The sequence below is a fragment of the Paramisgurnus dabryanus genome, chromosome 3 (assembly GCF_030506205.2).
Source record: "Paramisgurnus dabryanus chromosome 3, PD_genome_1.1, whole genome shotgun sequence".
NCBI lineage: Eukaryota > Metazoa > Chordata > Actinopteri > Cypriniformes > Cobitidae > Paramisgurnus > Paramisgurnus dabryanus.
Genome location: NC_133339.1, coordinates 28,644,099 through 28,657,749, shown reverse-complemented (window position 1 = coordinate 28,657,749; position 13,651 = coordinate 28,644,099). Strand labels below are relative to the sequence as shown.

The 13,651-nt window shown below is 40.7% G+C and overlaps 1 protein-coding gene and 1 long non-coding RNA gene across 7 annotated transcripts in view; one reads left to right on the top strand and one right to left on the bottom strand.

Annotated features, from left to right (window-relative positions):
• LOC135767225 (scavenger receptor cysteine-rich domain-containing protein DMBT1-like) overlaps positions 1 to 13,651 on the top strand; it is a 140,903-nt gene that overhangs the window by 115,167 nt on the left and 12,085 nt on the right. The gene's annotated exons all lie outside the window — the stretch shown is intronic.
• LOC135767375 (uncharacterized) lies at positions 1,449 to 3,775 on the bottom strand. 2 transcript variants are annotated; one of them, XR_012336359.1, is made up of 6 exons: positions 3,367 to 3,775; positions 2,821 to 2,886; positions 2,689 to 2,743; positions 2,439 to 2,604; positions 2,285 to 2,350; positions 1,449 to 1,890 (listed from the first exon to the last, which is right to left on the bottom strand). It is a non-coding gene; the product is annotated as an uncharacterized lncRNA (long non-coding RNA). The 2 variants fall into 2 exon arrangements; XR_010542009.2 differs by lacking the exon at positions 2,285 to 2,350.

The following is a 13,651-nucleotide window of genomic DNA, read 5'->3' as shown; positions in this document are numbered from 1 at the left end:
TTGACTAACTTTTAAGACTAGTCTTAAGTTTATGCAACCGGCCACAGGAAGTATATTTAAAATAAGACATTAGCAGTAAGAAATTATGCTCAATCTGTATTATACTGTCATATTATATTCATTTTAAACTGGACATATTATACTGTCATTTAAATAATTCTAACCTAGACATATAGTCCTAATAACTGGGACCACCTCGCTGGAAGACATCTTAATTTGGAAAACATTTATTTTAAAGGAATACTTCACCGATTTAGCATTCAGCTTTGTATCAGTAGAAACCTGACAATATTTTTGAATGAACGTGTTTCCCACCCTCATGTTCCTGTGAGAGGAGAGATATCTGTATTCTGGTTGTGCAAAAAAGTCTTCCGATGATGCAAAATGACGATTTTTGCGTCATTGGAAGAGATTTTGGCCAGAGGCAAAGACTACAGCCAGTATTAGGAGCTACTTCCGCATGTTTTCTCCCCGCCCATAGGGGTTGGACTGCGAGTGCATTCGGAAAAGCCCGAATCAAAACGAGAGTCAGCCATCTTTAATCTTCGCTAAGCTAAGCTAGCCTGATCTTGCTTTGTGGAGAAAGCAGAGTAAACAAACCACGATGGCAGAGTGTAGTGTTGAAAACGAGATGGCAGAAGGGGATTTTGATACCTGTACCTGTACCTGTACGAGCCGCAATACAACGAGGATCAGTTACGGATGATTGAGGAACAAGAGGCTGCCACCACGGCTGCTGTAGCCGAGGTGGGGCCGGTCTGGTGGTTTACGTGCTCTCGCTGTGCGCCTCGCTGTTGCTCGAATCTGATGGTCGTGGTACCTGTACGAGCCGCAATACAACGAGGAACAGTTACGGATGAACGAGGAACAAGAGGCTGCCACCGCGGCTGCTTTAGCCGAGGTGGGGCCGGTCTGGTGGTTTACGTGCTCTCGCTGTTCGCCTATGGACACCGAAAGGGAGTCATATTGCTGTCGCGAATTTCAGCGATAGCATTTTCTTCTTGAAGCCCGCAGGGAGAAACGGAGGCATGGGTATAAAGTGAGTATTTTGTTTTTCACGTCCGTCAGCTGAGCTATGGTTGTTATATTTACACCTATGTTAGCCTATTCTGTATGTGAAAATAGCTTGCATTGCTAACGTCGTGCTTACTTTTTTTCCTTACATCCTCGTCATTTCATGGAATGGGTTTTGCAAGGCGAAAGACCGGGGAAAGGACATCGACATGTTTTACCTGCCTGTGTTGTTCAGGACATCAGACGTAGATATCCAGCTCCTCACGGACATTATAGCGGCTATAAAGAAACGGATGAAGCTCTGGATCAGCTATGAGTGGGAGTTGTTTGTTTTTTTTAATAAAAAGTTAAAACTGGGTAAAAGACAGGGTTAGATGAAGAAATGTATTTTTTATTATTCAAAAAGGAAAAATATTGTGCCACCAGTGGAAAGAACACATTAAAATAAACAAGGACATAATTTACATCTAAAAATGTCCTGCACAAAATAAAAACAAAGCAAAACATAACATAATAATAATTATGTGTTTATATACACACAGTATATAATAATATAAATATAAGAGTGGTGGCAGAATCTGATTAGACACAGCAATAAAACTCAGGGAAGAGGTGATTGTTATTATTATTATTAGAAAGTGTCAGTCTCAGAAGTGACTTTTGAAAGAAGTCGTGGCAGCCTCCTTTGATGGTTTAGGCACTGGTGCAATGTTGGGTGGCAGTGGGGAGGTTGGCACGTTGAACACAATGTTTGGATTGAGTCTTTTGTCAATGGCCTTCTGGATGAGTTCGTCTACAAACTGTGTGGTATGAAGCTTTTCTTCAAGACCCACTGCTTGGATCTCTTGCAGAACATTTGGTTGAACCGTGCTTCTCCTGTAAAGGGTAGAAAATTTGATTAGATTCAACTTTACTGTCATTATGCAGAGTACAAGTACAAAATTTGTGTCCAACCAGAACTGCAAAAAATATAGTGCAGTGTAGACAGTAGTATACTGTTTGTTTACAGAAGGTGGTTAGAGTAATATAAACAAAATATAAATGTTTCAGTTTATTAGCTGTTACCTTGTAAGAGCAGAATAAATATGGATATGTAATATGAAGCATGTATGTATGTGCGATGTAGTAGCAGTAACCTAATAGTAGTATAAATAATATTGATTTATGCAGTGTATAAACAGAATATATATTATAAGAAAAACACAATAAATATTCATATTCATCAAGAACCATATAGATAAGATATGTACAGCTATGGGCAGTGTGGTACCATTGTAGTGCAGGAACTAACGTTGGGGAGGTATTTCAAAAGTGCACTGAAAGACTTCCAGCGGCCCTGTGTGCAATTATATAAAGAAAGAAGGGATATAACATGATCATTAGGATTTGGAAAAACAATGAAGTGTACAAGCGCAACTTCTCACCAGTATGTTTGAACAGGGCCATCTTTTCCATGTCTCTCAGAAGCCTTTTATCAAGGACCAGCGATGACAGGTCTTGAAATGCCACAGGATGTCCTCCGTCATCATCTGTACACTCATGCTCATTACACACATGGTGTAGAATGGATTTCCACGGGAATTTCAGTACCTGCATGAAAATATGATTATTATCAATAAGTCTAGAAAAATCGTTTTTCCTAAAAATGAATCAAATTAGAATCAAATGTCTTACCTCAACGTCCCCCTTACTGGTTGCACAGGAAAACCACATATGATTTAGCACAGACCTATAAAAGATAATACAATTAGTAACTTTTAACCTTGCAAACCAATGTAGTCTCCCACATTACAAACAAACACTGACCTGGTCCATGCAAGGAGGATTTCATTGTTCTTTTTCCCCCCTTCTTCTGCATCTTCTTCTGGAAACCTGTGAGTAAATGCAGAACAATACTTTTGCATTTCTTTCACCAAAATAACAGTAGAAGTTTGACTTTGCAGGTAGTTTTTGAATTTCACCACCGGATCAATAAAGTCTGAATATGAATATGCAAAGTAACTAAAGCTATAAAAATGATATGCAATACAGTAATATGCAATGATAAATTGCATATTACTATATTTTACAGTTTTACAGATAAATTACAATGTTATTTACGTGTAGCATGCATAAATATTATTTAATTAATCATGTACATCTGGCAAATGTATCTGCAGTTATCTCAACCATCGAATAACTTTACAGTAACAGGCTTTCGTGCTTACGCAACTCCAGAAGTAGCTCGGTAGCTAACAGTTGTTTTATTTTGAGAACACCCAAATTATGTGTCATTATCTATCTTTGCTAACAACTGTATCACTATGTAAAGGCTACTGTGTGATCAGAAACGAGTATTAGCAAGAGTCTTACCTCAAACGTAGACGAATGCGTTTGATACCAGATGGCTCCGGCTGTTCGTCGTGTCTGTGAAGGTAAACATGAACGGAATTCCAGTGTCCTTTCGCGTGTTTTGCTTCATTCCGAGTACATTGGGTTCGATGTCTTCATGCTTGAAATGGAGACTGCAAACCCTCTGTTTTTTTTATTTTACCGCATCGTTGTCTTCTCGACATTTTGCGTGGTTGATAGCCCGCAGCCATTGTTTACACCGCAGCAAATGATGAAAACTTACTGCTTGTCCTTTTCCCGGTTTTGGTTGAACATCCAGGTACAACGCAACTTATCATCATTTCGATGTGGAAAAGGTAGTATTTATAATAATATATCAACTAAATCGTCGCAGACGTGTCTGTAAAAGTTGTATTTAGTCTAGTTGAATCTCCCTCCCTTCTGCCGTCTCGAACCAGTAGGCGTGACTAGGGAGTGGCCTCGTAGAGCAGCGAAGCAATGCATTCTGGGACTTGGTGTTTTTCATCCACATAAGCCAAAAAACACATTTTCTGGCTTTTCTCGGCCTAGAGGGTACCAATTTCTAAAATAACTTAACACTTGTACTACATAGGTGACCCAATTTGATAAAATATTCAAATTTAAATGGTCCGAAGTCGTCCTTTAATAATGCTTGGTTTGAACTCTGCTCCATTAGATGAATTGCCACTGTAATGATATGCCACCACTTGCTTCCACCGTGTTGTGTTTCCAGCCAACATAAACTCACAAACATGTGTTGCTGCTCCTCTATGACCTGGTAAAGTGACATGACCATACAGTTTGCATGTGAGCATGTCCAACTCCAAAAAATCCATTAATGAATGATTAGGGACATCAAGGATTTATAATTGGTCATTAAGATAACTTAGGCCCTCAGGTACCATAGGAAAACACAATGATTGTAAACATGTTTTCCATTGAATAACGTACGATCATAAGAACATTCTTTAACCATGATAAAATTTGAATTTAAAGAAATATATAATTGAACTAATTACATTAACATTTTACGTAGACATATCGGTATATTACACAAATATTGTATATAATGCATTTATTACCTACTGGGATCCATTCTGCTGTGTTTATTAAAACAAACCAATCTGACAAACAAATCCAAGACGTTAGGCAGAAGAGTAAACAGGCAGGCAGGTCAAACACTATAAGCAGTCCAATCCAGGCAAACAAAGCACAGGGGAATTCCAAAGTGTCAGAATAACACTCAGATATAATGCTCAGTATGCAGGGGTTAGCTGGCAATACTTCACGCTAGCCCTAGGCTAGTGATGTTAGGTTCTTGAACGAATTGTTCTTTTGAGCCGGTTCTCAGGAAGTAACCGCTCAAGCCGGTTCACAAATCAAACTGAATCGAACTTTAGTTTTGGGCATAGATTCTGGGTTGATGACGCAGGACGCACAGCCGAAATAGCACGTCGAACTAAAAAAGAACCGAACAAAGTATGTCGATGATTGCCGAGGCGAGGATTGACGATGATTCTGACGGATGAGTTGCTGACACTGCGTGTGAATCACAGAGGGTTTGAACGAGCCTGATATGCGAAGTTTCTTGTTTTATTAGTTTCTTGATATGCTTGTTTTATTAAAAAGCTTTAGTTTTAGTACGATTTATTGTGCATGCAAATCATATTGTTGTTGTTTAAGGAAGACCAATGAGTTTAAAAGACAAGTTTATTTATTCTTTATACTTACCAGGGCAAGAAATTTAAAACCCGACCACGCGCCAAATGCGGGTGGATTTTGCAATTGGCGGGTAACACTGTCAATCTACCAGCCACTTTGGCGGGTAGCCAATGCGAATCAGTGATGCGCGGGTCATTGTATAAGCAACCCACTCCCGACCGACATTTTCAACTAACCCGCCCCGCCCGCAACTGTTCAAAATAGTTTTTAAACTCCACTGACCGTGGCCTGAATATCATTAAAATATTTTTGGATGACTCGTAACCGGCACCCACTCATTTCTTATCAACCTGCGCATATCACTGATGCAAATTGAGTGATTCATTGAGAGGATGCGACTGCTGTTTCGCAACGTTCATGCGATTGGAAAGAAGATGAGGCACTTCTCTGACTACGTTTGGATGTGCGAGTAAGTATTAAATTGTTGGTGAGATGGGATGAGAATGCAATGCTGACATATGCTACTGTACAATCACAGTTGCACAGATGTGTAGTGCTGATGTGACGGATCAGAACTCTTGATGTGTAAACTTTAGAGAGAGTTGCACTACTATGTCTTATACTGTAGTACATCAACATACATTTTGCTAATATAGTAATGAAACACAACGTATGTGCGGCGTTTATGTGCGCAGTTTGTGCCCCCTCTGTCTCTGTGTGCGTGTGCGGGTTTAAGGGGACTCAATAGGGGACATCGGAGAGACGCGTTCCTAAAAGCATGCGTACATAAAATCTTTCTGCTCTTGACAGGGCACATATAAACAAAATGATCTCAACAGTATTCATTTTCTAATAAAACATTTCTTCATGTCTTAAGTGTATGTATAGAGCAGGGGTGTCAAACTCATTTTAGGCTGAGGGCCGGATGGTAAATAACGCCATGAAGTGCGGGCCGGATAATTTTTTTAAACCTTAGTGTGCTGATAATTGTGTTAACATTAACTAAACAAACCAATTAATTAGTTTGTTTAGCAAGAAAACCAGAGAAACACACAGCTCTGTGAAAACTACATTTCATAAGGTCACACTCATACTGTATATATACTATACACACACATTTACATCTGAACAAAACCCACTGGCCTTATAGGTTGAAAAGCTTTAATTTTACCTCTTTTGCCTTAATGCCAAAATTATTTATAAACCATTCACTTTTCTTTGGAATATATTTGTAATGAGAACAGTCATTTAGAAAATGCTAGATGGGGCAGTGGCCCAAACCAAAAATGGCACTATGGGTGGTGGTACTATTATTATGGTTTTAATAAAGTATTATAAATATTATGTGTTATATTACTAGCATCAACTTAGACAAGTGATTATAATGGGAAATATAATAAGAATTAAAGTGTGACAATCTGCTAAATATTCAATATGATTTACCTGCTGGCTTGATGGAGCTTTGAATCCATGTTTGCAATGTTGAACTGCTGCTAAAAGCCTCTCTTTCCGTTCTCTGTCGTTATTTTGTGAAGGCATTGGTGTTTTTTCTATTTTTTGTCTACAAAGTGTGCCAACAACAGCAAATTTAGTGTTTATATTAACTTAGATCTGATCGGGAACATTAAATCGATTAGACAAGCATTGTAACGTTAATAAGAATGTGGATATTTTGTTGTTTGTTTGCTAAGTTGTTAGCACTTTTAGAACACTGACAGCAAATCATTAGCGGAAGAAATACATAAACATACTTACAAATTACTAATTCTGTAATGTAATGAATCTACCTGTTAATGCAACGAACTTTGGAAACTGTCGTCTTCGCTCTCCAGGCAGAGAGTGGACACAGAGATGCTGCGGAGCGGGCGGGAAAACACGAAGTGGATTACCGGAATCAGTGGATCTTTAGCGGAGCGGTAACAATAAAACGGCAAGATTTTTGGGCACCATGTTTACTCTATGTTCCGCGTTTTGCTGCTTTCCGCAAGTCTCTCATATTAAAAACGAACTAGACACCCGCCTAAAAGGGTTTTTTAAATATTATTTAATATTTAATAAAACTTTATAAATCATCAGGCGGGCCGGATTGGACACCTTTGCGGGGCCGCATGTTTGACACCCCTGGTATAGAGAGTCAAAAACCTGTGTTTGTGCTGGTCTTAAAGAGACAGTAACCTCAATTAACCTACTTAAGTCTGTGTCATTAATGTTAATCAAACAACCTAAGACAAAGAGAAATTCACTTTTGTAGCTCTGAAAAAAATTATATTTAATTCATACAATAAAGACAGTGTTATAATTCACTATTCGGGAAAAAAAAACTGGCTGGTAAAAAGTCTCTGTGGCAGGTGGATTTCTAAATCCACCTGCCACAGTGGCTGGTGGTCAAAAAAGTTAACTTCAGGCCCTGATACTTACACATCCGCAATTGTGCACCAGTGTCTTTTAGGAATCTTATTCAAGTTGTAGGCTAGTCAAACCGGTTACGATCCGTGATTGAAACTGTGACCACAAACATTACTAACTTGTGAATGACAGGCAATAAATCAGCTATGCCTTCACAAAAACAAATTTTTATTTGAATGTTTTAATGTGTTGACACGAACGACTTTATTTGAATGTTTCATTGATACAAGTAATTAGAAAATAAATGCGTAGCAATGTCATTTCTTGATGACGTCAGGAACCATTGAATCGGCTTTTTGAACCGGTTCAATGAGCCAAACTGTCTGAAAAGAGCAGGTTCGCGGGAATGAATCGGACTTTGCATCACTACCCTAGGCTAGCTTGAGTCTCAAGTAGGGCAAAACAGGAAACAGGCAGAGAAGCAAGGGACGGCGCCATGTCAGTACTCCGGCGAGGGCTCCCTTTGGTGGTGCGGCGGTATGGACGTTACAACTTACTACCAGAAATCACATGTTTTCCCCTCAAACTCAATGTATTTAAATGGCCCGCCAAGCGCTTCAAGGAACTATTAGTGGTCTACATGTATCACGTGACGGCCGAGCATTTTTTACTTCCGTTGGCGCAACTCTTGCTGCGTCCGAAATCGCCTACTTCAATACAATATAGTACGCGAAAAACAGTAGGCGAGGTGAGCAGTATGTCCGAATACATAGTATTCGAAAAACAGTATGCGAAAAGTACCCGGATGACCTACTACTTCCGGTTAGATTTGGCAGTGTGCATACGATGGACACTTTACTATCCCATGATGTCCCGGGAGAGGAGTTATCCGACGAAGAAGAATAGGCATGCGGCTGTTTTCGCGCATGCCTCTTCTTCGTTGGAATGACATGACGTGATGACGACGTATGTCACATGATGTAGCAACATGGCGGATGTAGTACATCTGAATCTCATTCATACTACCAGGATTCATACTATACAGTACCTACTGTTTTAACGGCAAGTAAGTACTTCATCTCATTCAGTACCTACTGTACAGTATGCGGTTTCGGACGCAGCCTCTCTCTCTCTATGGCTTTGGGTGCATCTGTCACAGGGTGACGATCATTGAAGGGCGGAACTAAAAGTTGGAGAGTTTTGTTCCGCCCGGAAGATCACTAACGCCGGAACTTCCGGTAAACCCCGCGGCGCGAAATCAGCGAATTCATTGCAGGTGCGGCTGATTAACCGTAGCGGTTGGTGATTGGAGGAAACAACAGATCCGGGGAGTATAAAGAGATCATCTCCAAACGTAATCAGTGTTGTTGTTATTTCTGGAGCCTTGTGTTGGTGTTGCTGTGTGTGCTGCATATTCTTCAGGCTGGGCTGGCGTGGCTGTGTGGGACGAAGGAAGCATACTGCTGGAATCTGCAACGGAACCGAGAGGGAGAAATAAACGTCAGAGTGAGTAACAAAGGATCCGAAGGAAACGAAAGCTACTGACATTACTGGAGTAAACCTTGTGTTGTGTGTATATACGCCCACTCGTCTGCTGCTGTGGATACGAGCCTGTATATGGAGAGAAAAGACTGACAACGGAGCATACAGTGTGGTGATTGTGAGTACAAACAAATACCTTTGAACATTGGTTGTTAACCCATTGTGTGACCGGGCATTTAGTAAAGCAGGACGGCCCTACCGCGGAGCAGTGTGGTGGGAGTGCCGGAGGAAAGCCAACTCTGCTTACGATAGCTCTCATGTGTCTCACTGTGTCGTATAAACAACGCCATACCGAATTCCGGGAAGGAGGAGAAGACGGGGTTTCATAGTGCTCACGTGTAGTGTGGTGTGGTGAGTGTATATTTTGTGAAACCTTTCACTTGAAGTGGTGCAGTGTCCTTTCTTTTTGCTGTGTGTGTGTATCGTCTGCTAGACCCACGCCTTCATCCTCTGAACTGTGGAAAGACGGAAAGGCTGACGGCGTCAGTCATTGTATTTGCCTAATTTATGCTGAAGGTGAGCCTGAGTGAAAGTGCTTGTTGTGGCCGGATGTCGACGGACTTCCTGTGGATTTGGGTTGTGTGACAGAGAGGTGGTGAAGCATTTGACCGTAAGATACTGTGTGAGTAACTTGAAGGATACACAACTGGTTGTATGTTGTGATTCATAACCTGTGCTTTGCTGAGTGAAGCGGAGTCGATCTCATCTGTCTCGTAGCCTCTTCAAAAGGGTGCCCCTGTGTAGTGTTCGCTGGCTGACGAAGCGAGAAGGAGAGGGCAGCACTCGGCTCGGTGTGACAGGGTGAGTTGTGTCCTTGCAGTAACAGCAGCCGTCGAGAGGTGTTGCTATTCGACGCCATCATCGTCCTCTTGCCTCGAGGCTGTTGGAGAATTGGGGAACAACGGTCACTGTAAGTCCACCTTCTCTTTCTTCCACTCACCCAAACGAACTGCAGGCCTGTATTAATCGTTGACCATACACGTGTGTAAAATCAGAGGATTAGAGAAAAGGAGATCTTACTTGCCATACTTACTGTATGTTGCGTTCGCTGGAGAGGTGAGAGAAACCCCCAGTGTGTATTTAACCATTCTGTGTGTCCCTGCCAGCAGCCTGTGTGAAGAGAGAGAGAGAAGGAGATCTTACCTGCCATACTTACTGTATGTTGTGTTCGCTGGAGAGGTGAGATAAACCCCCAGTGTGTACTTAACCATTCTGTGTGTCCCAGCCAGCAGCCTGTGTGAAGAGAGAGAGAGAAGGAGATCTTACCTGCCATACTTACTGTATATTGCGTTCGCTGGAGAGGTGAGAGAAACCCCCAGTGTGTACTTAACCAGTCTGTGTATCTCAGCCAGGAGCCTGTGAAGAGGAAGAGAGGGAAGAGGAGGCCATACTTACCACCTTCGTTGCCGGTTGTGTCCGCTGGAGAGGTGAGAGAAACTCCCAGTTGTGTGTGTCACTCCTCTGCGTTTCCACCAGCCACATGTGAAGGGAAGAGAGAGAGATACCAGTGATTAGGAGTACGTCCCCGACACCCACACGTTACTGTTCCAGTTCTCGTTACTGTATTTGTTCTGCCTCCAGGAGGAAGAGGAGGGCGCCACGGGTCCACGAGCCAGGCAGAGAAGCCTGAAGTACGCCCCTCTCGTTGTGCAACACGTTGGAGTCCCGGGTCCGATCCCTTCCTTCCCCCCTTTTTGACTGGTCCTGGACACGACCCACCTGGAGAACAGAATCTGAGCATTAGTTTTAAACTTTCCCTTTTCCCCCCACCCTTTTTGAAGTCCTTTTAAATAAATTAAATAAAAGATTATTTTTATACTTATTCACGCTTGTGTTGCTTGGTCATTGGGTTGGCTTGGGGACCTCCTCGAGGTGGGAGTTAAACAGGGGTGTGGCCTAGTTACGTTTGTGGCCACCCCTCGCTTGTGACACATCACTTTACTTCTGAGATCACACCCGGGGAAAAGCTAGTCTCTATAGTGTGCTTCACAGGAGCACTCAAGCGCCACCCATCTGTTAGCTCACTAAAAACACTGTGTCTTAAGTTGTACTATAAGATGAAGAGCCATCAGAAGTGTGAAAACACCCACAGGCCAGGGACAGGGAAGTGGGTTCAGTACAGTAAGTGGTTGTGGCAGGATCATAGACAAATTTATTTTTACCATCTTCAGCAGCATTTCTTTTTAATGCAGAAAGATAAACTTCATACTGTATGTTCTGTTCAGTCCGAAAGAGGATCATACTGAGATCTCTTCTTACATTGATATTGGGTAAATTACATTTTAAAACTGCCTTTACAATTTTTTTGTAGTCCGTTAAAAAACAATCATTTTTAACTTAAACATGACTGAGGGAGCAGCTGGTTAACACATTTGAGAAACTTGTGCTTGTGATAAAAGTTGACAATATATGTGAATATAGAAATAATACTCACATATAGTAGAAATAATAAAGGAGGAGCATTTTTCTCCAGATCACTATATCAGATCTATTTCCTTGATCACTTTTCATTATCAATGTCATATTTCACCCTAACAGCTGCTTATAGAGATGATTTACAATCTGGTGAGTAAACGTCTCGGTTACTATCGTAACCTTGGTTCCATGAGAGATGGGAGAGGGTATTGTGAAACGGTAAATGTATTGTGCACAGGGAAAAGGAAGCCTTGTGAAGCCTTGACGTTCTCTTAAGTTTGGCAGCATTGCCATCAACGGCGCGCTGGTGGCGGTGGTACGCTGCCGAGAACGCAGGTATTCGATATACCTCGGGGTCCATAAGTTACACGGTTCTTCCCTCAAGGAGTGAAGCTCTATATCCTTGTAAAATTATGCCAGAACGCGTGTAAGGGATGCGATCCTACAGCGAGATGCTTCAGTCGGTGAAGAGAGAGAATCTAAGTATTTTGCCGCATAAACAGGCCGTCATGGGCGGCATTGGCCAGTACACTGGCGTTGTTCAATAAAAGCTTCAGAAAAACCTGGAAGAGGGAGGAGTTCCCATACCGTCAGCTGACGCAATGTCGAGTGACTACTCTCGAAAGGGAACATTTTAAATACCTTATTAAATACCTATAATTAAATATGGGTTAAATCATATCAGACTGGTCTGTTGATAATCCCAAACTGTTGTAAATTGTTTTAGTCAGTTGTTACAGAACTGTTTTGATGATTAAGACGATAACAAAAGCTTCATCTATTCTTTATCCAGTCTGAATTTATATTATATATATTCTGTTTATATTACAGTTGTGGAATATTTGTATTTTAACCATGAAACTGAATTTGTTTCATACATCAGGTCATGTGTTAAAATTGGTCAGTGGCTCTGATTCCTGCTTTGGAAGAGTAGATCTTTTAAAATCATGAGGTTAGACACCAGTATTACTTGGCTAGGTCAAATAATGAAGGAGTTAAGATATTTTAAGGGCGTCCTGCCTTTCTTGGACGCCATCTTGAAAATGACACCTTTCTAGAGGTCAAACTTTGGTAAACTTTTAGTATGTTATTAGCGACACCTGATACTACAAAAAACAGCTGAGAAACCTTTTGTTAGAATTTTTTAGGGTTAGGTGTTTTTTTTCCTTATATTCAGCCGCCTATTGAGACTCGTGCTGTTTGTGAAGGGAATCTGATGGTGTGCTGTCATGACCACATAGTGGCACTCCACACCAAAACTGTTAAATCGTACTTTTTTGTCATCGTGTTTGTCTCTCACATTTTAAAAATCTGATAAGATTTTTAAAATCTTTTAGTGTGCTTGATATATATATTGGTCAATGCCATGATAACCTTTTGATTAAATACAAGATATTTACAACTATTTAATTATCAAAAATATCTAATTCATATAATTAATTTTTCTGATTTTGGAATTAACAATGTGTTTATGAGGTCTCACACCATTCATTCTTCTTCATTGGATAACTCCTCTCCCGGGGGCTCACTGGATAGTTAAATGTCCATTGAATAAGCACTTGGAGATCTTGCCGGACATAGTATGTCATCCAGGTACTTTTGGCGACATACTACTCGCCTGGCCTACTGCTTTTTGCCTACTATATAGTAGGGAAGTATGTGGTAAGTATTTGTAACCTTCAATGATTGGCCCGATGATGTTAGCGTGTTCTGATGTCATATGTACTCTTACCTGTAATCATATTCTCTGTTCACACATATAATCATATCAGTAAATCTATCCATCCATCAATCTATCTATCTATCTATCTATCTATCTATCTATCTATCTATCTATCTATCTATCTATCTATCTATCTATCTATCTATCTATATATATATATATATATCTTATCTATACTGTATAAATCCCTCACAGAGACCCATCCCCTGTTAGCCAATCACTGTGGCCATAGTTAGTAAGATTGATGACATCATCCATAGCAACAAGAACAACCTGCCCTTTCTCTTAGCTTAAGATTTCTACCAATTTCTTAGTAAACGTTGCTTTCTGCAGCTTTGCGAATAGGTTTTAGGATTAACTGTTTAAGATTAAATGTTTTGTGAATATGTGCAGATCTGTCTACACAACATGCTCCTCAGTTAAGATTAAGTCTGTTTTTTTCCTGATGATGAGAGGCTTGTTCTCTGCATAGTGAGCTTTTCAGACACTGCCAAAACTGTTCAATGCTAAAGTCACTTTAAAAAGGGTCTCTACATTTCCTATTAATTTTTGACAGCTGTAATGCTCACAACTTTTCGTTGTAATCTTATTTTGTGC